A 26,967-nucleotide genomic window follows, 5' to 3' on the forward strand; every position below is an offset into this window, starting at 1 on the left:
CGTTAGTAATTAATATAATGATATATTAATATGTTAATGTAAATATGTGGTGTAAGTTTTGTGACTAGTAAAAAATTTCCTCACTTTACCTTTAATGGCAATGGATCTTCAAATAAGTATAGTACAATAAGTCACAAAATAAGCTTTTGATTCATATTTACTAATTAACAAACGAAACAAAACATAATAAATACACGCCATTGAATACCTGAATACTAAGCATTTTATTTTAACATCATCATACTAATGAATCTTATTTTATTTCAGGTTTTCGAAGGGGCTTGGAAAAATCTGACATACAATACGGTTGATGTAAGTACCAAAATTACTTGTATAATATATACATTTAGATTGTGAAATAATTTCGCCGACTTACACAGCTAATGGGCGAAAAAACATGCTTCATTTGCTGCAAATCATATCCAAGTGGACATTTAAGACCCTTCATTGAACGGAAATTTTCTTTCAGAGCTCCCGATTTAGGTTGTTTCATTTGGGAATATGTTTATATTGACTTGATTATTTTTAATAGTCGACCATTTTTGAAGTTTCATACATCCTTATTATAGGTTAGGTTAGTTTATTTTAATCATAAAAATTTTATTTTTATTTCGTTAAAGCTATGATATTAGTACTTTCCACCACTCTAATTACAACGGTCATATTCATACATACAAATAATCTAAAAATAAACTTATATTTTTAAAATGTGCCTTTGAGGGTTACAAATGGCGTGAGGTCGGTTTCAGGTGGGAAAATATATGAACCGCACAGAGCAAATCCGAGCAAAGGTCAGCCACCAAGTGTTTATCATAATTGAATAAGTGACACCGTGTTTTTATGAAAGAAATACGATCACATAATTTTATTTCATTTATTAATAAAGTAGATAAAGAAGCTATAGAATTCATGTATAAAAATAATTCTGGAATGATAATTAAATGGGATGCTAATAAGTTATTTAAAAGAATAATAAATTAATAAAAGATATTGAATTCTTCAAGATAATAATAGTAGGTTAGTACATTAATTATTAGTCGTACCTACGTTTACACTCATCAAAAACAGACATAATATTCAGATGTGGATAAAACTTGTCTAAGAAAGCAATCACTGAAGAGATAATATCGATTAGATTCAATATAGACGCTGACTGGTGAATAAAGGAAATCTCATTTCCGAGCAATAACAAATTTAGGTTCACTGGATACAATATTTGGCCGACAATTAGGTGGGCGTCGAAAGAACCTATTTCTCTTGAATGATTAAGCGATGGACGCTCGACTACCGTTGAAAATAGATGTAGCATTTCTTTGATGTAATACTTCGTTTACAGTTTTCTTCTATGTACGTTGGGGTAAACTATGCAAAACATGTTGTTTATGCAATGAAAATGGATGCTGACATTTATTTAGAAGTGTGTTAAGTTGGAGTTTTTAATCAATTGTTTATTTCTTTGTAATCCTCTTATATAATATATAAGATTTTAGTTTTCTTCCCGCGGCGTCTTCTATCTGTAAATATTACATGCCGAAATTTCTTAAGGAAAACTCTACGTTCTTCAGAGTTAGTATTATCTTTGGTCAGAGTAATTAATTGTTAGCTTACTTGGTAATTTGTTTCGAAACCACTGATTCACGGGCAAGTTTCCGTCGGACTGATTTTTATTGATTTACATAAAAACTAATCCACATTTCAAATTGTAAATGGGAATTTTTTTTAGGTAAATTGAAACATTAAGAAAATAAAAAATCTTAAGTAAACTAGTCGATAAATGGACCCATGAGTATTATATTATCCGTAGTCACATACAGTGTAACGTGATCATGTTAGCAAACATAAGATTTTTTGTTAGGGTTATCTAGTTAGTCTAGTTTAACTCCTAATGACTGAAAGCCTGAGGTTGCTACGAGTTCCGTTGAACATGTTTTGTACGCAACTTCAGTCAAATATTGACGCATTATAAAATAACTTATCTTTTCGCCATTGTTACGTAATTAGAGCATTTTCGTTGGACGCCCCACTCCGTCAGTTCTTGTAGCTCGCTATTAAAAGGGTCTGCGACCTTCATTACAGCTTCATAGCAATTTTAAAGATCTTTCGAGAGCAATTTGTCTAAGTGCCATTTTGGCAAAATTGTAATAATCATTTTCGCCATTCATTTTTATTAGATATTAAATCTATTGAGGGTTAAGAGGCAGAAATTGATGAATTTTTTTTCACCTTCATTATATATATATATATATATATACTTTTTATACCTATATATATGTAACGGTTAATACGTGTTTACCCTAGTTAGAACTAGTTATAACTGATGCCTTATACTTACAACTAGTTAAACTACTTACAAAGTTTAAAATGTTTTAAAAACCTAAATATTAATTATAAACTGACCTTTTCGTTTGGTCCAAACTTATTTGAGTGCGAGACGCCCTTAAGTCAATTTTAGCGATTTATTTATTTTTTTTTTTTTTTATGTCATAGCGGGCAGCTGAGCTGGTGGTTCGCCTGATGGTAAGCAATCACCACCACCCATAAACATTCGCAATGGTACTACCTCTGCGAATGCGCTGCCCGCTTTTATGGGGTAAGGGAAAAGGAAAGGATTAACGACTGGAAAGAAGGAATGGACTAGGACGGGTGAGGAAAAGGAAACGGGCCTCCGGCTCCCCCACTCACCGTACGAAACACAGTGGCATGCCACTATTTCACGCCGGTTTTCTGTGGGAGTGTGGTACTTCCCCGGTGCGAGCTGGCCCAATTCATGCCGAAGCGTGCTCGACTCCCACAACAAATTATATACAACCCCTAACACGATCGTCGGTTCGCTCTTCGCTTACGTCTTTTTATATTAAAATGTATATTGAGTACTGAAGATAGCTAAGACTAATGATTATTACGATTAAAACTATAATGGTCAAAAAGAATTATCTACTAGTTTATAACGCGTATGCTCAATGCAATACCATTAAGATAATGTTATATTTTGCTAAAATGATGCTCAATAATAGCTATAATGTGTGAACCTTATTTTGATTATTTATCCATTTTATATATCATATATGGCAATACATCCTGTATTGCCATATATTATGATACATATTTTCATATCGCCAAATTAGAAATCTGCAGGGTTATCGTGATGTATAATACAAACAGATTTATATTACAGCTCCACTAGCCGTCCCTTTCTCACGCTGGCATTAATACTGCTTTGAGACGTCACGGCTAACCCCCTGATACGGTGTCGCAATAAAATATGATAATAAGTAGAATACATTCTATATGAAAGATGAAAATAATTAAATTGTTCCTGAGACAAACCCCAGCTGACATGTTTTCCACATTTTTTTCGCTGGAAAAGCTTTTTCGTTGATCCAATTACGCAGGAGAAAATTTTAACACTTTATTAACAAACCTTTGTTGTGTACCTGCAGGCATTTCGGCATAATGTATATGCGAAGGCCTTTCCACGCTTTTAAAGTACATTTAATCATCCGTATCAAGTATACCAAAACCTTAATGCTCACCCAAACCTGTATTTGAAATGTGTTTTAAATGTATATCTATAAATTAGGATATAGGACACCTATCAAATGAGGGAGACACAATACTTAGTATTGTAAAATTTTCAGTTCGTCATCCGTAACTACTGAATATAGAAGAATAATGCTCCATAAATTGTGAGTTCTTCCAAATAGGTACTTTGCACTTAATTAACAATAAAGTGTTGAAATATCCACATAAGTACATCGATTTGTTTGTAGCAATATTTGAAGTTGGAGAATGGAATAACGAGGGATTATTCGTTACTATTTATGGTTAACATCGCTTGTAAATTTTATGATTCGGTGATGAAGTGAGAATTGTTGCTTTTAAATCCGTAATCATGTATGGCACGTAGCATTTGATGCAAAGCAAAAATGTTATTACGTCGGCAACCTATTTGCTCGAGTTATTCCACAATTTCTCTGACTTACAGCGGAACTGCGTAGTGCATTTCGAAGAAATGGTTGAAGCGGGAACGTCCAAATTCACTTATGACAGCAATCTTTTGATAGACTGAAGGTGTCGGTAAATGAGGGAGGGTTGCTAATGCACTCGAGGAAAGGTTGGGGTTTATTGAAATATTTCTATTCTAAAGCGAATGCTGAAAGCATAGGTCGGGCGGTAGGAATACTCGATTTTCTCTGGTGTTTTTAATTTAGCTGGAGAATTCTAGACTGGAGATTGCTATTTTGCTGTTATTAATTACTTAGTAGGAAAAGTATGCACAATAATAAACACTTTAAATATTCAACGTCAGTAGATAGCTGGTGATTGTGTTCGGACGTAGGCCTCCTATGGGTTGGCAGATGTCACATGTCGTCCAAACTTTTGTCCAACAATGTCCGGACATGCCAGTTTTCTCGCGATGTTTTTCTTTACCGTTTCGAGCAGTAGTTACGGGAATAATGTGCAGATGAAATGAAAAATCAATTTATTTTTTGCACGCTCGTCCTGTTTCGAACTCCCGAATTTTTTATTGATGTCCGAGTTTGTAACCTGAAAAAAAAAACCTCCGCTGAAAATAAATATAATGTAATCTAGTTCAACGATAATTAAAAATTAATTACATTCCAGAGCTTTAAGAAAATTGTAATTAAATTACCTACGTTTGTTGTTCCAGAGATTTACTAAATTGAATTAGACTTGAGCCTCGAGTCTTAAAATATAACGTCGCGATTGCTTTTTAAAACCCTGCAAAAATGTTAATTTGTAGGATATATAAATGTTTTATATGAATGAATGAATGAATGAATGAATAAAACTTTATTTTACACACCAATAGGAAATATTTCAAAAGCACAGACTAAAAATACAAGTTGCATAATAGGAAATCTTATGGCAGAGCCATCTCTTCCAGGTAACCAAAACAGCGAAATAATACATAGAAAGCGTTTAGGTAGGTGGTGTATACTATAGATATAAGTTTAATTAATATTAATATTAATTACTAATAAGAAAACTTTTAATCTTTGATATAATTGATTATGAAGTCTTTGTTATGAAAGACATATTAGTAGAAAATTTCTCGTATTAATAAACACCCCAACATTTACAAACTAGAGATATACCTAAAACTCGATGGCCATGTCTTACTTATAAGTTTTATTGTAGCGATTATCAAAATGGCGTCAATCTGTTTATAGAGAACTCGCTGTTCGCCCCGTCCTTACCCGTTGTTACATAGCGAATGCCACTCGGTGAATCATTTTTGTAAACATTGCCATAAACTCGAAAATACAAATGTTCTCTCTTTATACGATTAGTATAGATGGCATCATAATGGGAGAGATGAAAGATTTCAACCAAATTCAGACAATGTTTTAGAACAAGCGTATCCTACTAATCCTACTAATGTTATAAATGCGAAAGTTTGTAATGTGTGTGTGTATGTTGCTCTTTCACGCAAATACTACTAAACCGATTGCAATGAAATTTGGTACGTAGACAGCTGGACAACTGGAATAACATATAGGTAATTTTTATCCCTATATTCCTACGGGATACGGACTTACGCGGGTGAAACCGTGAGGCGTAGCTAGTACAATATAATTTCCTACTAGGATCTGCGAGACAATTGGAGTTCATTCTATCAAAGCCATCAACAGAGAGCCTTCGAATCTAATTTTCGTTACTTTTGTTTTTACCCAATATTGACTCTCTTTCTCTCTCTCTCTGTAAATCAATCGACAAGTTTCAAATTAGATGGAAATGAAGTTTGTTAAGATGATATTTGTATGTCTTTTATTGTTTGTTTTTTTGGGTATTAATGTGTTCATGAAGGTACCTGTACTTTTAATTATTTATATTATTTAACTATTTATTGTATCACACCAATGAAAGTAAAAGTATGCAAAATACCCACAAGTTATAAAAGGCGACTATATTGTTTGTAAGCGATCTCTTCCAGGCGATTCTCTCTAATTTTAATTATGACGTGAAGAAATTTTATCTTTAATGTCTGAAATGCAGTCGCATATTACGAAACAAAAAATGCTTAGGTTACAATTCAAATAAATTACAGCGCTAAAACGCAATACCGTTTTATATCATTATTAGGTATATTAAAACACAAATTAATAAAAAAATGATTCTATTAATTAAGTAAGAAGTTGTAATTAAACAGTGCCGATATTATACAAATGTTGGTATTTCCATAATTACAAGATTACATTCAGAGTTCATTCTCACAACAAAAGAACTCGCTCCTGTTTTAGTTTTTAACATTAACACTACGAATTATATTACATAAATCTAGTCAAATTAAACCCGTTTACATTTGTGTATTTCTAAATATCTATTATTTTAGTATTTTCTTGTGTTTGATTTTAAGCGAGTGTATAGTGTTCGAAACGTTGGGTTAATAATATAATGAATAAATCGCGTTTAAAATCCGCTTAAAAGTCTTTAATTTCTAAATGTATTATTTGCTTAATATACACACTATACATTATAATACACTATAAATTTTTACAATTTAGATTTTCCTTAAATATTCTTTACAAACTTATACGTATGTAAAGAAAATTGAAGGTAATTGAGTTCATAAATGAAATAAAACGATAAATAAATACTATTATTTATATATCCATTACTTTTGTAGCTTGACGTTTGTTCGAAATACGATTTAAAAATAGAATAACGATATTACTAATACACAATTTGTCACTGACACTGAAAGTAGTAATAAATCATACCGTTGATATATTTATATAAGACTTTAAACTCGCCCAATTTGGGAGAACACGTTGCTTCCATTTAAGCTGTAGGCGCCACAACTTTGTGGAGAAGTTAACCACCGAGCACCTCTCCGGATATCGGAGTAATTATGCATTTACTGGTTAACTGTGGCAATAGTAAAGTTGCATCCTGCACTTGTCATGTATTGAGGTAAGTCCCACGTTAGCAAGCTTTATCGTATTGGGATAGACATGATGAAACGGCGCTTGATGTAAAAGTATGTTTGTTATTATATTGTTCTATTTAATTATATCAAATAGCGTAAATCGTAAATAGTGGCATGTGACGGAATATGGAAGAAAGCCGTATATGTTATATTCCTTTTTAATATGTATTTTAATTGGAAAATATCACTGCATCCAAAAAGTTTTAAATCGTTCTTATAGAAGTAGGCTGTTTACAGATCTTTGAATATAATAAATAACTAAGAATCGGCTCAATAGATTTTAAGTTTGTTCAAACTCAATGATTTATTCAATCTTCTAGAAGCACTTTTGAATCTTCATAGCATGGTTTTTAGTGCATTTGTTTGTTAAAATTCTCGAAATGTTACGACTGATTTCTGCTAGAACGGAGCCGGGGCAAGCCGAATGACACAATGTGTTGTATATTCGATTATTGGGTTGCTAGTTTGTTATTCAAAACACACGCGCCAGAATCTCATCAGGTCAAAGGCAAACGTCGAATGTGGTGAATGGTGAGCAGCGCTATTCGTTTGCGGACAGGTCACAGGGTCTAGCGCAATCTCCGGTTGTAATCGTACAGTTGTATAAGCCCTAACATTGGCGTTGCATTTTGATTCAGATAAAATAAGCTTTGGATGAAAAAAATGGTATTATAACGACAATTAAGAGTTTGTTTTATTAAAATATTTCATCTGTTTATCATTTAAGTGTTTGTTGATTTAGTTAGATATATATTAAGTTAAAACGACTGTGTCGTTTGTTGTCAGAACCCTGTGTTGATACTTTACGTAATATAAGCTAATGTCTTGTAATATATGTTTTGTTACAACAAATAAAATACGAATTAAAATTGTCATAAATTTGCGTCATAAAGAATGTTGTATTGAGCTTCCGCTATTTATGCTGCTCAAATAAGTAAGAGTACTTCCCACATAATTTTTCCAGTTATTTTCCATATTTGTAAATTATTCTCAAGAACTTGAACAAAAACAGGTTCTATGAGTTAAGAAGTATAGAAAGAAGAGTTTCCAAAAAACATATTGGTCAACTAACCAATATACAAATTATTTTTCTACCTAAAGGCAAGGCAAGGTAAAACATGTTTATTCCAGAACATCATGTAGACCTGCGTAACGAGTGGGTAAAAGTTATATTGACCGGTTGTACAAAGATTTAGTTAACTAGATAAAGCAAGCTTGCCTTATTATCACTTAGAGTTACTGCGAAGCGACATTCCTTGACCTTCTTGGCATGTGCTTTCTTGTGTTAAATTGCGTCTAAGAGGAAGTCGTGTCGCGTAAATTTACTGAATTTAAAAATTTAGAAGTTATCTGCTTTATCCTGAAATAGAACAATAGTGGTTCTCTGTCATTAATAAATGGCCACAAAAGGACAGGGCTCTCACCATTGTCAGTTCGGAGCAGATGCATTATGCATCTGTTTCATTGAACGATTTTCTTAACGGATATCTCTTTTCTTAATACACGGATATATTCTTTGATTAATTAAAACATAGTTACACAATCACTAATTGACGTGTCTGATAGTAACGGTGTAATTTAAACACGCATCTGGTTGGATTTATGTTTTATTACCACAAACTATATTATATTATAACTTATATACTATGAAATAGGCTGCAGTGCGTCACTATTCACTACGCTTATAGGCTTAATACAAAATAATCAATGTCATTATATAATACTAAAAAAACACACTTTAATTATACAATCAATTCAAATATCTCACTTGTTCTCACACAGAGTACACACAAGAGAATTATTTAATTCTGACGATCCTAATCAGGATATAAAGTTGAACCATATTATTTCGACAATAACCCTTGATAAATGTACAAAGATTTAATTAATAGGTGTGTTTAAATTTAGGCCAATTAACGTCTAAAGGAGTCGGTTATATACAAACGTACAGGTGAAACTTATACAAATGTGTTAATAAAGAAAAAGACATTTATTTAGTGTCGTGCTTATTAAAATGCGGTATCTAGTCCACTTATTCTGCGGTTTCCCCCAGCTGTCATTTGCAAGCCATTTCACGTGCTGATTGTATCAGTACCTACGTTATTTAATTGCCATGGCGGTTCTGTAATACCCGTTCTTTTGTTTATGGCATATTGGTTTCACTGCACCTATTTTTCGGTTATTTAGCGGATACGCATCATAAAAAATATTGTGAGAAAAGCGTATATATTGTCAAATGTTATTCATCTTTATGTAAATATTTGTTTTTTGTAAAGTTTTGAAATAATTTCATTCAGCGAAATTACCTATTTATTAGACTAAAGCTTACATAATTCTAGCTTTGATGACTCATTAAATAAAGTTATCAAAATAATATCTATACATTAGAATTATGGAAATTGACTCAGTATATAAATAAATATTATTTTATTAAATGCTTTACTACCTATACACTTAGAATTACGTACTTATTTGCTACAGTAAAATCATAAAATCTTATTATAACCTTGTTATATTTATTGTTAAAACCTTCATTACCGCATAGCATTGTGAATTATAAATTCAGGTAGCGTTTGAATAATTGATTCCACGTTGTTTTGTACAAGGTTATAACTAAAGTAACCAACTATTAATATATTTGTTGAATTATCTTAATAAAACGTTTTGATAAGAACCATACAAATTTTTTGAGGGGTTTGATTTAGCAACTCTGTTGGCAAACATAGTGACCCTTGATTTCTATTTATCAGTCCCAGGAGACGATTTACTGGTTAAGTGCCGAGGTTTTAATCTCCCAAAGGAGACGCAACTACTTAGGACATGGTAGTATAAATTGAACAAATTTTGTCTGTTCGAACTTCTTCCGAACTCCATAAGAATCAACATCATTAGAATATTACTATATATACTAGTTAGGGTTACGCATAATCCACCGTGTTGACTATGCTGCTACAATATGGTCGTTTTCAATTTAAGATATCAAAGTCCACAGATTAGTTCTAGATTATAGTTCGTCGCATGGCTTCCTTATTTAAATGTGTAAGAATGAGAGAGCGAATAAATCAGACAATGGTTTCGAAAATGTTATTTTAAAAGCCCCTCAGATCAGATCTTTTTTTTCATATATTTAATTTTATTTATTTTTGTTCACAGGTAAGTTTCATTATGAATCACAATTCTTTGCTTCATTTATTAGAGCCTTGGTGATGTAAGCGTTATGTTAATTGTTTTGTAGACATTAAACATTTTGATTTTCGTTCAATCCTCTCCCATTTCCATATCTGATTAAATCCTTGCCTTAACCTCCGAGCTGCAACTGCTCATGAGTACTACATACAACAACAATTTTGCTACTTATAGTTCCGGATATAATTAATACAAAAATCCAGAAAATTCTCGACCCACATAGTAACCGCATTTTCAGCTCTATTCCCGGATTGGCACATTGTTTAGCTGCGAATCCCGCCGAGCGTGAGGTTAAATCGGATTCCCGTGCTGCCTTCCTAAGATAGCTTCGTACCCAGTTTTAAATAGAAAATTTTGTGTTTTTTGCATCTGCGAGTTGGTTACGTTATATAAACTATGAATGCCTAAAATATTGGTATTCAGAAATAAATATATCCAGGCAAATATTTCGGTGTATAAAAATGTATCAGAGCAGTGGTGTAAAAGTCTGGAGTTTGAGACTAGACGAGTGTATAGGATATAAATTGAAATTGGAATTTATTTGCACATAATTCATATCACCCCTGCTGGTCATGGTAATCAAGCATCGTGAGGAAATCGGCATCTCGAAGAAGCAAAAGTTCGAAGACATGTGACATCTGCAAACACGCGCTTGGCCAGCGTGGTGGATTGCGGCTTCAAACCTCATAGCAGACTCGTGTCCCTGCATATGTAAAGGCAGACGTTAATGAAAAAAAAAAGTAATATATTTCACTTATCATATAATTTAAAGAGTAGTTTGCATATACTTTTGACTAAAACCACTATGAAGCTACTAAAAAGTGCATTTATTAAAGCCCGTTTTACTGTCGTTAATTTTAATTCTTCAAAATAAATTTTGTGAGAACAACCTATGTACGTAATATAACAGTTGAGACATACTCTATTAAATACAGGTAACCCAAATTACAAACAATACCTCACGAAACTCAATAAAGACGCAGCTATGAGCTCACTCATTCACCGTAATTTGTAAACTCATTAAACTCATAAGTATTCGACGCCTGTTTCCCCAGGAGCGTAAATCACATGGACGACTCATATTGTGTCGATCAGCCATAAAACCTGCTATAAATGGAGTTGATGGTATTGACAACTGCGTAATTTTGATCTGGATGCTGTTTATTGTTTGAATGTTGATGAATAATTGCTTTTAATTTGAGCTTAGCGCATTTTGATCGTGTCAATATGCTTTGTCTTATTTTTTGGTGTTCGCAGTTTTACAATTAAAGGGAACGTATCGGGATTTATAACGTACTAACTGTTCGCCCCTACTTCGCCCTTGGTGCATATATAGCCTATGTTACTTAATGAAATTAGTTTTGTAATAGCGAGATAATTTTTAAAATCAGCGAGGAGTTTTTGTGTCAAACATCTTTTACAAATCTTTCCTCTTTATAATATTAGTATTGATATATATGTGCTCTGGGAACATTTGAAACAACAACGGACGCCTCTTTGAAGTTCAGCACTACTTATTAAAGCATTGTTTGCTCACTTGTTTTCTTAAATGATAAAATTAAAGCTGTCCTTAAAATTTTGCCAAGTTGTTGGATCCGCACTCGAGATTTGAGCCCTAAATAATAAGAGATTGTATCGGCCCCTCAGCAATTTTTTTGCTCCACAAGTGCTTGTTTCAAATCTAGCGAAGGTCGGGTTTAATTTGAGCTTGCTAGGAATTTCATCTCGTTGAAAGTCACTTCAATGGAGTGAATTTTCAGCTAATTTGTTTCGATGAAAGCGACGGTCGTGAAAAGCGAGAAAATTGTAATTGTATGGTCGTATTCACTCTATTCAAGCGTTCGTTTATTTCTCTATCAATTGCGTATTGCTAACGATAGCACGAAGAGAGGGTAGTGTCTTATACTTAATCTGTTATCTGTATAAATTTATATATATTGTATATATTTTGCCAAGAGAAACCTAAACTGGTATTATTAATATTTTTAAGTTCAAGGAACGGTCCGATAAAATTTTAAAACGACAAAGTAAATGCTCATAAGAAGCAAATTCTCAACGGGAGACTCATTTAAACTTTTAGCGCGTTAATGACTTTAAAAACTGCGGCGACACACCCCACAATCATTTTCACATATCCTAAAATCCAGGACCATAAATTTAGAATCCGTTCAACAAAGCATGTTCTCGGGATAACTAAGCATTAAAGGTAAAGAACCTCGTGCTATAAATCAGCCGCGGCTTGTCTTCGCCAACTTTTCGCCGTTCATGGAGTTATTTACCGACTCTTAATCACTCGCTGAGGTGCTCTGTGAATTATAATTTTATACGCCATGCATTGAATGCGATTGACACGCTCGTTTCGTTTCCTTCCCCTTTTGGAGAGGAACAATTATAGCTTTGATTATGCTGTTGTGTTTTAATATCATTCTTAATTCTTTTGTTTTCAACATTTGTGTAAACAAATGAAAAGTAAATGACATAACACTATCAAGCATATTAGATTGGCGATCGTCTACCCATTGACGTGTCAAACAAGATTTTATTTCTCTTTTTATTTTCTTAAAAGTAACTTTAGCTTAGGAATTCCTCCATATTTTTTCCTAGATTACAAAGTTCGACTTCATGTGACATCTGCCAACCCGCACTTGGCCAGCTTAGTGGATTATGACATGAACCCTCATAGGAGGCCTTTATCCCCAAACGGAACCTATACGGGCATATTTTTAATGTTATTCAATTATTTTCTTCATTAGCGATATGCTATATTCGATACGAATCCTTTTAAAAAATATAAAATGATGCGCTCCACGCAGTCATTAAATTAAAAGCCTTATCAGGTTTCAATTTTTAAATGAACATTTTTTATTAATTATATATTTTTTGCGCGACGTGAAACATAATACGGGGAGAGTGAGATTTATAATTATTATATGGAAACTGTTACCCAATTTGTGATGTGTCATCGCTATAGAAAAAGCATTATAATTTCTATGAATTTAGTAACAAGTTGAATATATAGCATAAACACTAAAGTGTCACAATAAATTTCTGGCAAGGGTAGAATCGGTGACCTCGCAAATACGAAGTCGGCCTTAGATTTACGAACTTTTAAAAAGATATACTCCTTGATAAATAAGATATACAAACCCCTTTCTTTGTTAAATTGATGGTAGATATGTTAGAATTTACATTGACTTCGATTTCGGGTAGAACCCCCACTTCGTACTTATATGCATAGCATTTATAATGCATATAAGTTAGATTTCTGGGGTTAAAGGAAGTAATAAAGTCTTTCTAGAATCTTCCGCGCTGGTGCATAATTTATTTCCTAGATATGCGGAAATAATTCCAGTGTGGGAAAGTGAAGTAATTTTAATTTATAGTTTTATAGCATTCAAAATTTCTCAAGTGATGTAATAACTCCTGCTATATACGTCATAGTAATCTCCCTGCTCAAAATCGCTTATCTTCTAAATCACGGTGAGACTGAGATGTTACATGTATTGAAGGTCATACATCCATGTTACATCTCCAATCTCCCCGTGACTACGCTCGCTGTAAAGTGTTCGAAACGTCGGGTTAGTAATATAATGAATAAATTGCATTTAAAATCCGTTAAAAAGTCTTTAAGCCGTTAAAGTATAATACTCGCGTAAAATCAAACACAAGAAAATACTGAAAAGGATTTAGATATATTTATGCTTCAAAATAATTCTCAGTTATACATCTAGCAGACTTCATAACATTATATCCCAACGTCTATAGGAACATTATTGGGTTGTAAAGAATCATTAATAAAATGTTCGTAAACACAAAGGGTCTGGCAGTGCCTAGATAAGCTTCGGGTTTTCTTGCTTGACCTAGATAGTAGATGGAAAAGGATGGGCGGGTTTTTATCGTTAGTCTAGACAAGATGTAGTGTAGTTTCAGCCCAAAAATACTAAAACTGCAAATATTCATTTATTCAGAATTACACAGTATATTAAAATGTGGAACGCTCATAGTGATTCCATGACTGTTTTCTCTTGTTATTTACCTTTGTTGGATTTTTCAATATCTACGGCATTTGGCAAAAAAAAAAACGAATACCACCGTAATGTTTGTTGAAAAGCAAGAGGCAAGAGGATGATCGTCTTAATTTTATATACACCAATTGATATTTTGCTATTTCATATTATAGTTCTCCCATCGCCATATGAACATTTCAATGTATATTATTAACAGAACTTTCATGCACGCGGATTATGATATTCGAGAGAGGAGAATATTTCTATATGGTACAAGTCACGAAGATCACGCTTTTATAAATTGCTGAAGCAAAAATAACGGTAGACATGCATGAATTTTGTGTTGATATAAAACATTTAAAAGTATATTTTGAATTTGGGTTATGGATTTTGGATATAGTTGTAGTTTTTGTGTATATTTTCATACGTTATTCATTTTTAGCGTTTCATTTCATTTATAAACTTGAATGAAATATTCTATTAAAAAACAAAAACACATGATACTTATATAATACATATAGGGTTGATTTGACCGCTTGCTTGTATCCTATTTCACACTTCGACGTACCTGTCTATCTAATAAATTATTTGCTAATTTTAACACACATATAAATAAAACAGGAGTTGTGAAAACGGTTCTTAATATAGTTTCATCTTGAATAATCAATATAATTAATATATCAAGGAATAAAGATAGATGAAAAGATATACATATCCTTTTCCCTACCCTTCCCTGTCCTTTCTTTTATTCCTCTCGTCAATCCTTTCCCATTTGAAGTCAGCAATCCATTTGAAGAGGCGTAAGGTCTGCAATGGACCTTATACCTACTACTACAGCTACAAAATACTTCCTTATTACGACTCAGATTAATTTGAGTACAGGGACTTCATCCTAATATCAACTCTTCTAACTCCTCCAACTCTACACATACGAGTTAAGCACCAATAGTAATACCACAGCCCCAGGCACTATGCAAATGGCAGAAGTTAACGTATAGGCATTATTTATAAGCAGTTTCATCTTAGTTCAGTGAAGCGCTCCAGAATCTAGTGCTCTTGTAAAAACCCCACCTGTCTCTAAGCTAGCTGGTCATGAATATTAAACCCGGTTTACGATAAGGACTGCAGCGATCTACAAAGTATAATTATATTTTAATGGAGTCTCTCTTTTGTAAAACTTCACAATTTCCTGCTGTATTTTTTACATGCTTAAATTCTTTTGTACTAGGAAAAATTATAAATAATAATGTTTTTCATCTCTCTGACTACGGATAAAGCTCTCTTGTCAAGTAGCATACCAAAAATTAAATATATATTATATACTAGCTTCCCGCCCGCGGCTCCGCCCGCCTCCGTATTGTTCTTACCTTTTAAACAATCCCTGGACTATTCAAAATGCACCAAAACCATGATAATAAAAAACCAGACTAGCCATTCTCGAGTTTCAGCGAGACTAACGAACAGAAATCGATTTTTATATGTAAGAAGATGATTTCATCAAAATCAAATATCATACGAGGATATACAATATTAGCGGGAGATAATACTAACACTAACATAATACCCATAGTAAATTGAGAATATGCTTTCATAATTAAAACTTCCACAATGCAAACGCTTCAATAGAGCTACTGCTGCACAATAGGCAGATTATCCGCTAAGCCACTATCTCATATTAAAAACGTCATAATATACGCTATATCAACGTGTATGGGTCGTTTTGTATGAAACTTTAGTTTTAGAAATATCCCCTATATATAATAGATACCTTATTTACATTGCGTGTTAGACAAAGAAGTACCTACCTTTATAAAAATTGCCTTTATAAAAATTGTCGCAAGTTAAAATTAATCGAGTCACTGTAACAGAATTGAATTTCGTCATTCAACTTTTTGATGGGATTGGGGGAGAAAGGTAGAGAAAGTTTTTATAATTAAATAGCACGAACTGGGAGTAAAATGACGTAGCTTCCGCGCCTCTGAATTATATTCCTTTAAATATTGATTAAGATAAACCTTGTCTATTGTAAATAGTGCTTCAAAAAGTATGTAACTTAGTTGATATCTTCGAGGCAACAACAAAAATTATATCCGATTACCCTCCCATTTCCATATTAACTATCCTATCCAAAGTCCTTGAACGACTTATCCATCACCAACTTACATCTTTTATTTACACACAACAATATTTTACACACAACATCCTTACTGATTTCCAATCAGTTTTTCGTCCCGCTTATAGTTTAGCAGTATGCTCGTTACCTTTTACCGTGGTTGCCTGGAAGAGATCACTTCAACAACAAGAGGTCGCCAAACAAATTGTACGCTTCATTATAATCATTATTATTATTATTTTTAAGTTTCCTTCTTCTTTTTGTTGAAGAGTTAAATAAATAAATAAATAAAAACAACTAAAATAGCCAAATCCCAGGCAATTCGAATATAAAGCGTCGTGAGCACGTCGCGTTTCGTCTCCAAGATACCCGATAAATTTTGTTGGCCATAAATCCAGCTGTGTCGATACTGCGAGGAAAACTAGCGACCCTAATAGCTCCTCTAATGAAACTGCTCGAACGTTCAGGTGAATTAATGTTCATTGTGAATTTATTTAAACGTTCATGTATTATCTGGGTTTATTGCCTGGCCTGCGGATCCATGAATGTCTAAACTTTGTTAGCGATAAATTGACATTGGTGCAGATTTATTTACATTGTATTGGACTTACAAAGTATTTATAAATTTTTTAATATATTTTACTTGTATTACATAAGTGACCATCCATGTAGAATCTTGAATGTTGCGTGCAGTTATCATTATTTAATTAATTATCAATTTGCTGAAAAATAATTATCATCATTTGCTGCTTAGTATGTTTCTTTCGTTCAAAAATACTTGTGCAAATTAGTCTGAAATTTGCATCGACAATATACAAGGCCGGCGCCAAGTAAATATGTGCTGTTTGAAGCTAATTAAATCATAGAAAAATCCAAGGCTAAAAACGCAGTCAAACGGCCAATAATTATAGCCAAAATGGTTGCAACTACTACACATTAATGTTAAATTTATTGTAAAAGCTAGAGTTCTTTGGTTGACTCGAATTTTGATATGCACCAATAAACTCTCACCATACAACGCGGAGACATCCCAAAATGAAAGTTAAATTACAATGCTATTGCTGCGTAAACCTAAGTTGAACACTTGGCATTAAAGGAAGTAAGGGAAGCATCCGATTGCAATAAAGATAGCTAATGGTATTTATGGAAGCGATACGATGTTTTTGATAAAATATGACAATTGCTAACGAAATAATGTAAATCTTTCTCGGCTGTAACTTGCTACCAATTGTAAGATTCCTCTTTAAAAAATCTTCCAAGCGGGAGACTATTTTAAATACCGAACTCTACTTCTAATCTTCATGGAATTTAATTTGATGTGTCAAGTCAGCAGTAGATGATCTTCCACCTGAACTAATGAAGATATTTTAAATGAAACACTATAACCTAGTTTTGTCGGGTTACACAACCGACCTTCTCTTACATATCTTATTTTCATCATAAATTGAAATATGAAACTATTCAAAGTCCATTCACGTTCGAAATTAATTCTTGAGCTAAAAATTCAAGCATTTTAAAAGCTTCAGTTTAGTAATTATAATATTTTTACATTCAAATGAATTCCATTCGTGTAGCTTATGTTAAGTTATATTCGAGTTACATTCAACAAAAATAAAACATTATTTCACAATCAAATTATGCATAGAATTATCATAAAAATCTTTATTACATTATTTTGGTGTAATATTACAAGTGAATTCGTTTTTCCCGAAACGGTCCTAAATGTACGATTTATTTAACAATGAAAGAGAAATACGTAATCGTAAAATACAGCTTTAACTCAGAGCTAATGATTATATAGCACAATGAACAAATACATGTAACATAAAGCAAACGAACTGTGAATAGATAAGTTGTAGATGCTTGTCGATACCAGAGCGGGTGAGGTCGCAATGGATGCGGAAGCGAGGCTATGCCCTATGTATGGAGCGGGGGCGGGAGCGATGGTGGGAAATGGAAACATTAGTGTTGCAAGTGTTTATGGGCGGTGGTGACCACTTAACATCAGGTGGCCCACCTGCTCCTTTGCTTGCTCTGCCATAAAAAAAATCATTATCATAGAATATGCTTTCAAGAAAGTGAAGCCTTCTTTAATCCATAATTGTATAAAGATAGTGGAAAATAAATTGTATGATAGAGTAATATTAGGGTGGATGAATTGACTTGAATTAAAATATTTATTTACTCAACTAGACCTCGTTTAAGTTTCTTTCGGATCGGCAAATTACAGAAATATATTTTTATTTACTACCAAATCGGGCTATGGAATTAATAAACAAAAATTCATTTTGGAAGCGTTTCCCAATACTATTTGTAAGAAGTATTTTGAATGAAATTCTACAAAAATAACAAAAGTTAAAGTAAAAATAAAGTACTACGTAATATCGCTATTTTTGCTTGCGTCGTAGTCTCATACGCGGCCTAAATAGGGCCGTACTCCAGTATATATTTTCTGGTTTAGTAGCTATTAGAAAAAGTAGCATATTGCGGTTAAACATCGTACGTATATATATCGTTGAGATCGTTGCATAAAAACTACTAATCGTAAGTAAAAATGTAGGTCTTATTCGGTATTAAATAAGAGAAGAGTATGTTTATGTTGAAGTGTACATCAGCGTTCTGAATGGAAAAATCTAGAATTTCTATTGAAGAGAACTTTTATACATCGTAATATGATACAATTTAAACGTTGTTTGAATAACGGTGTTTTTGGGATTCAGAACTCAATGTAAAACGAGACCTATTACTAAGACGTCGCTGTTGTTGTGTTTGTCCATCCGTCTTTTTGTCTGTCAATAGGCTCTATCTCATGAAGTGTGTTAGTTAGATAATTGAAAAATGTGTGTTGATGATGTTCAGAGATAACGTATTTCTGTTGTCGCTATAAGAACAAATAATAAAAAATGAAGGTCGGTTGGCACCGTCATATAATAAATAGCTTACAAATACTAAATTACTAGCTGCGCCCCGCGGTTTCACCCACGTAAGTCCGTATCCCGTAGGAATATCGGGATAAAAAGTTACTTATGTGTTATTTTAGTTGTCCAGCTATCTACGTACTATATTGCAATCGGTTTAGTAGTTTTTGCATGAAAGAGTAGCAAACATACACACATCCTCGCAAACTTACGCATTTATAATATTAGCACGAAGGATTATACAATATAAAATGTTATTCGAATGTCTAAATATAATTACCTAAGGCCTGTGTATTATATTGGATCAATAAAAGACTCGCTGAGTTATTTATAGGTGTAACGAAGAAATTAATTATTGATTCGCTTTGCTATTGAATTCTATACTTATAATTTAAAAGGCAGAACATAAAAATACCTTCGTTATTCAATTTTCGCTCATATAAGCTTTAACCCATGTTTATATAATAAATGGGATGTACTTTTTGTGACATACTTGTTTCATTATATCCCCATACTTGATGCATTAGAGATTCTGCTAATATTAATTTAAATTTCACGCGAAATAAACATATCCTATCTGATAATAATGATATGAAAATAAGAATAAGTATAAGGGATAGATTATAGTCTGGATTAGGACATAGACTATTTACCCGGGTACCACGAGTGATTTAAGGGTTATGAATTTTATATATCATGAAATCTCTAGACATCTACGGCTGCATTAACGATATTCGTTCCTATCTAACTGATATAACATATTATCTTACGTGTATCTTACTAATATTATAAATGCGAAAGTTTGTAAGGATGTGTGTGTGTTTGTTGCTCTGTCACGCAAAAACTACTGAACCGATTGCAATGACATTTGGTACGTAGATAGCTGGACAACTGAAATAACATATAGGCAACTTTTTATTCCAATATTCCTACGGGATACGGACTTACGCGGGTGAAACCGCGGGGAGCAGCTAGTTAACAATAAAAGATAGCGTAGCAACATTATATCAGCTAGATAACACTCATCCAGCGGATAATCTCATTACCGGCCGCTGAACCGCGAGCCTCGTCAGTTTCACTTTTAACTTTATTGCTTTATCGATTGTCACTCATACCGCCGTACGTGGCGCGTGAATTGATACGCAATTTCGTGTTGCAATTTGATTATGTTTTATACATTAATTCGTTTTTTTAATCAAATTCTAGGTTAAGAATTGTATTGTATATAGTATATATACCCAAGTGCATTTAGGTGATAGTGTCGTAGTAGCTATATAGCAATGAGCCGTTGAGAACAATATCTTGGCTTTTAGAAATTAAAATCTTTTTAACGGATTGTAAACGCGATTTATTCATTATATTATTAACCCGACGTTTCGAACAGTTTACAGCGTGCGTGGTCACGGTTAAATCAAACATAATAAAATACAATATCTTTATTTTGCAGTTAGTAAAAAAAACTAACTGCCCTTTAATTGTTTAAACTAACTAACAAATGCGACCACATGGCAGGCACCAGTGTTCCAATTAAAAATAATAATCGTAAGAGCTTTCTTTTGTTTTAAATCGATTGATAAAATACATGGGTGCCTGTCCCTTGTTATTAATATGATAAACATATTATCGACACATATATATCGACATATCGGCACACTTGGCTTCGTAAAATAAGCATTTACCACATTATTTTCACTTGTTTTCAATAAAATGCATGTAAACTCGTCATAGATCGGGTTTTTTTCATTAATATTAACAAACAAACTCGCACTTAACCAGCATGGTGCATTATGGCCCGAACCCTCGTAGGAGGTGTGTGCCCAGCAGTGGGAACATGTTTGAGCTGATGATGATGATGATGATGAGCAAAGAAACACCTGAAATTTTTTTTTGTATGTTACAGTCGGCAATAGAGCTGGTGGGACGCCTGATGGTAAGCGCTACCACCGCCCATGAACATTTGGAGAGGCATAAGGTCCATTGCAGACCTTACGCCTCTACAAATGGATTGCCGACTTTTTGGGAAGGGATTAAGAAAGGATTGGCAATAGGAATAGAGGAAAGGACTGGGAAAGGTAAGGAAAAGGATATGGATATAATATTTCACTCATATTAAAAAACTTTCACAAGACACCAAAAACCAAACCTTTGAGAGACATAAAAATGTAAGGGGCCAAAAGGTGCCATAACCTAGATGTTAACCATCGAAACAGACGTAAAAACGAATATTACAGCAAGCACATACTAACATCAAGTGACAACTATATGTAAGGGGTTACAGCCGCATTGCATAATGAATCAGCCCTATTTGCATTTTATCACACGCGATTGAACTAATGCCTCAGCCGCGCTCAATAAGAGCATTTGTTTAATTATTGTACACAAAACAGTGTGGCAGTTATACAATTGCATTTATTGTACTTATATGCACAATATAATTACCTTTTATTTTCCCAAAGTACAGTATAGTATACTTAATAAAGAGAAATAGAGAGCAAACGAATATTTTTCTGGTATGATACCCGGATAAAATGATATCCTATATGATTTACCAATATCATTCAGATAGTACGTGATATCACACATATATTTTCGAGGTGTAAAAGCCATTACGCGTTGAAACATGTTTTGAAGAACTATGGAAAATTGTTATAAGATTTTTAAATAAATCGTAGTACAGTTTATTGTTGAGTTACGATTGGTATGTTTTGTGATGATAATAATTTATTTGAAACTTTGATTTTACGCTTAGTAGGCGTTGTAATTTAATATTCTTGGTGCAAATAATTGATTTCACTTAAAAAGCAATGCCTATCGTAATCCTAATTCATTGCATTATAGAGAACAAAGACGCTTTCCGCCATGTGCGTGTCTGTTTGCTTAGATCTTTAAAAATACTCAACAGACTTTCGTAGTATTTTTATAGATAGAATGATTCAGGATATGTATAATAACGTTGAAAAAGCAGAGGGGGAGGGGAGGTGTTTTACTCCTAACTCAAAGATGGCGAAGTCGAAGGCAACGTAAGTTCCAGCTGATAAAATATGTTTTATACTGGCATATTAATATATTATTAATTAGACAGAATATTATCGTCCAACGCAAAGCCACCCTATGTACTAGAAATAATGGATGATGTATCTAATGCAATGTAAAGTAAACGTCTCGGGAGGGTATGCCGTTTTAAAACGAAACCAATCTGTGGGTTCTAACAGACGGACGAACTTACTCTGCAATTTATTGCTACCCACCTTTTCGCTAGTTTAGAATTTGGATTTTGTGCTTTTGGTTTTCCAGTTGTTTCGCAAAAAGTCTTGATTTCGAAGAAGAAATTTCCCTCGCTTATGTACGTGTATGATTTTTTATGATAAAATAATAAGAAATTTGAATTCCAAATATCACTATCAACTTTGAATATAATCCGTTAGTTCTAACCTGAATGATTTTTATAACAACAAGCTGACACGGTGAGCTTCGCAACACTATAACACATATTTTATGACATATTGTACCTTTTAAATCTTCCCTGGACTGTTATGAATGCATCCAACCTCCAAAATTATCAAAATCGTCCCATCCATTCTCGTTCTAGCGAGACCAACAAACAACAATCGAATATTATTTATACAGATTATAATCGAGAACACGAAATAACTCAACTATTCGTTCATTGCAAAAGTAAGATTACCGAGTCTCTTCTATGAATGTTCACTTCATAAAACTTTGGACAAAAAGCTGTTATCCCGAAGTGTAGTGAATGATTTCCACACCATCGGCTGCGTTCTCGATGCTTCGTTTAAATTGACTTTGTATCAAGTGGAGGGAAATTTGTAATAACACGCTTCTAGAACTTTCCACGGCCTTTTTTTTTTACTAAAGTTCTAATTTAATAAATAAGTTATTCTATGAAAATTCAGTGGCTCCTTCAAACATTATATATTTATTGTAAATAATAGTCACATTTTAGTTCAATTACATTGCAATGATTTCAATGCAGTGGTTAGGTCGCATTGTATCTCGAATGTTTGGATTATATTAGACTAGCTGCGCCCCGCGGTTTCACCCGCGTAAGTCTGTATCCCGTTGGAATATCGGCATAAAACGTTGCCTATTCAAGTTGTCCAGCCATCTACGTTCCAAATTTCATTATAATCGGTTCAGTAATTTTTACGTGAACGAGTAACAAACATCCATACATCCATCCATACTTACAAAAATTCGTGTTTGTAATATTAAGTGGGATATAGGTTTAAATCTCATAATATATCTATGACCTAAATAGAACACAGGAAAAATATTTGGTTAAATTATTCTGCTTAGTGTGTTGTTTGCAGTTTTGTTCATTTTGAACTGTGTGCTTTTGTTTATCTGCATATGTTATTTGAATGAATAGTTCAACAAAGGCATTGTAAATACGGCTAATATCTCAGCATATTGTTTATTAAAATAGGTCGAATGTTGGAGTTTTTCAGGTTTTTGGACAATAATTTATTCCATTTGTGTATTTACCAACAGTTTCTATAGAAATATTTAATATTCGATTGAAATAATATAATTGTCTGGAAGATCGCTATATAAAGATAAGACCGCCAATTGTTTGTATTGTAATTTTATTAAGTTTTTGTAGTTTTTGGTAAGGGCAATAAAGATTCAATAACTAAATAAATAAATAAATTAATTTTAAAACATATTTTTGTATATCTTTTTATATTTGTATAACAATTATCACAGTATATACAGTATATATTATGAACAAAAAAAAATCAAATAATGGTTTGCTATCCGTCTGTTTCTGTACTCCTGCTAAATGATTGAAGCAATTTTATTAAAGACTAGACGCTTGTGCCGGCTCCGCCCGGACATCAAGATTCCAGTTATAATCCCAGAAGAGCCTTTAATCGCAATAAAAAGCAGTTCATCAAAATCCGCTCAGTAGTTTTAGTGTGATTGACGGACACATATACAAACAAACTTTCACATTTAAAATGATTAAAATTTAGTATGATTTCTAAGAACGTAGAAACCTAGATAAGGTAAGCTGTCGATATCATCATCATCAGCCCTTATATGTTCCCACTGTTGGGACACAGGCCTCCTATGAGGGTTCAGGCCATAATCCACCACGCTGGCCAAGTGCGGGTTGGCAGATGTCACATGTCGTCGAACTTTTGACTCTCGGACGTGCCGGTTTCCTCACGTAGTTTTCCTTCACCGTTTTAAGCAGTGGTGATGTTATCTACATGCGCAGATAAATTGAAAAATCAATTTATTTCCTGCACGCTCGCCCGGTCTCGCTATGTACGCAATGTAGGCTTAGATACACCAATTGATTTGCGTCACCTCTTCGTCTTATCTATCCGCTTCCATATAATAAATCAGCAAACGCTCGCGCCGGTGACTAACTCATTGCAACGCTCGATTACCAAATTTAATTTTGTGCGGCACTGGCTGGCTCGCTATCAGCGGGTTTAATATCAAATAACAGCCTTCCCGCAAACGTAGTGAATTCCAGGAATATTAAATTGTTTAGAATTATGGATATGAGGGACGTGTTTGGGATTAACAGCGAGAGAACTAGCCGTGAACTATTTATATCATACTAGCTGCGCCCCGCGGTTTCACCCGCGTAAGTCCGTATCCCGTAGGAATATCGGGATAAAAAATAGATGTTAGCCGATTCTCAGACCTACCCAATATGCTTACCAAATTTCAGAGGAATCGGTCAAGCCGTTTCGGAGGAGTATGGCAACGAAAACTGTGACACGAGAATTTTATATATAAGACTAGCTGCACCCGGCAAACGCTGTTCTGCCTTACTCTGATCATTTAGAGGTATGAAAAATAGATGTTGGCCGATTCTCAAACATACCCGATATGCACACAAAATTTCATAAGAATCGGTCAAGCCGTTTCGGAGGAGTATGGCAACGAAAACTGTGACACGAGAATTTTATATATTAGATGTATTGATAACGCATGTTTGAGGCATTTTATGTTACACTAGCTGCGCCCCGCGGTTTCACTCTCGTAAGTCCGTATCCCATAGGAATATCGGAATAAAAAGTTGCCTATATGTTATTCCACTTGTTCAGCTATCTACGTACCAAATTTCAATGCAAACGGTTGAGTAGTTTTGCGTGAAAGAGCAACAAACACACAGACATCCTTACAAACTTTCGCATTAATAATATTAGTACGATGCTTCATAGTCTATATTTTGATATTATAAAGACGAAAGATTTGTATGTAAGCACGTTTATAATATTCTTCAAAAACTACGAGTACCAAACCGATTTCAAAAATGATTTTTCCATTAAACAGCGGCAACATCACTTGGTATAGGCTATATATGTACCACGGGCGAAGCTAGTGTACGTACGTACTACACTAGTATACGTATTACACTTTTTTTAAATTTATCTAATGTAATTACGTAATGCCCTTTAGAAAAATCATAAAAAGCTTTCAGTATATTTTATACGATCGAGTGTTGTACGTCCCCACGACAGATGTAGGGACAAATTTGCATCTCGCTTCACGCCTTTTAAATTCGTGGGGAGAAGTGGCTTACGTTTCTTGGAGGTTCAATAATGTAGTTTAGACGTAAAACATAATATAAGTATAGCGTAGCAATCAAATGTATGCTTCTAGTAGTCCTACTAAGTTTAAATGCCTCTGTGTTTAAATTATTGAACCAGTCAATATTGAATCCTTTAAATAGCCGACTGCAATTATTTCGACGCTATTTATAATATTTATTAAACTATAGTGCTTTCTGGATAGACCAAAGCATTGTTATCGAAATAAATACACAATTGTTTTGAGATTACTACTTCGCACGTGTTAAATTCGGAAAAAAAACAATTTTTACTCCTGTTTTCTTTGTTTTTATACATTTAAACGATTAAGATTCAAGAGGAAGAATCACTCTATTCATAAAAAAAAATCAATAAAAATATGTTGCGTAATTTTAAAGATATAAGTGTACAGATACACAAACGGCGGAAAGAACGGTCCGTTGCTTTGGTATAATAGTGCTATAAAACTAAAAATTAAATACATAACGTTTAATCGATATTAAATACATCTATAATACACTAGCAAACCCGACGAGCTCCATTTCGTCATCAGATGGCTTCGTTTTTCCCGCTTTTCTGTTGAAATTTTTCCTGAATTTTCTTTGCTATAAACCTCACGGAGCCCGAGACCTTTCCAACGAATGCAAAACCGTGGAAATCGGTTCGTGCGTTCTGGAGTTATAGCGTCAGGAAGGACCAGACTTATTTTTATATAGTACAAGATATACTCGTATATAATAACTCATTCAATACCAACCTTATTCTAATAAATAATCGAGACTTATATTCTACAATCTACACAGACAGACTAGATAACAAAGTTGCTAATAAATACAGACTGCGCTTATCAATTCGGGCCACGGATTTATCGAATCCAAGCCTCGTTCGTCTGAGTCTAAACGATTTCCTTAAGGACTCGTTTCAGGGATTATATTGGTTGGAAAATTATCCGTACTGCTGTGATGTATTGATGCGGATTGATTGGCGTTTTATTTAAAAAAAACATACTTATTGATATAAAATCAAGTCCATTTCTTATATGACCCACTACCGAATTAGTTGGGAACTGTGTTACCGAACTAGTCGGTAGTTGGTGGGATTAATATCAATGTGTTGTAAAAAGCCACTTATTTCGGTATTAGGTGAGGTTCGTTCTGATGGGTGTATTTCTCTATCCCATACTTTTTTAAGTCTGCAATCTATTTGCTTAAGA

The 26,967-nt window shown here is 33.5% G+C and overlaps 1 protein-coding gene across 8 annotated transcripts in view; it reads left to right on the forward strand.

Annotated features, from left to right (window-relative positions):
* Nucleotides 1-267: 267 nt before the first annotated feature.
* The window catches only part of LOC119829729, a 109,142-nt gene continuing 82,442 nt past the window's right edge, over nt 268-26,967 (forward strand). For all 8 annotated transcript variants that reach the window (XM_038352368.1, XM_038352374.1, XM_038352373.1 and 5 more), the window contains exon 1: nt 268-312. The gene's annotated coding sequence lies outside the window, so the exon portion shown is untranslated. The remainder of the gene's footprint in view (nt 313-26,967) is intronic.

The sequence above is a fragment of the Zerene cesonia genome, chromosome 10, assembly GCF_012273895.1.
Source record: "Zerene cesonia ecotype Mississippi chromosome 10, Zerene_cesonia_1.1, whole genome shotgun sequence".
Taxonomy (NCBI): domain Eukaryota; kingdom Metazoa; phylum Arthropoda; class Insecta; order Lepidoptera; family Pieridae; genus Zerene; species Zerene cesonia.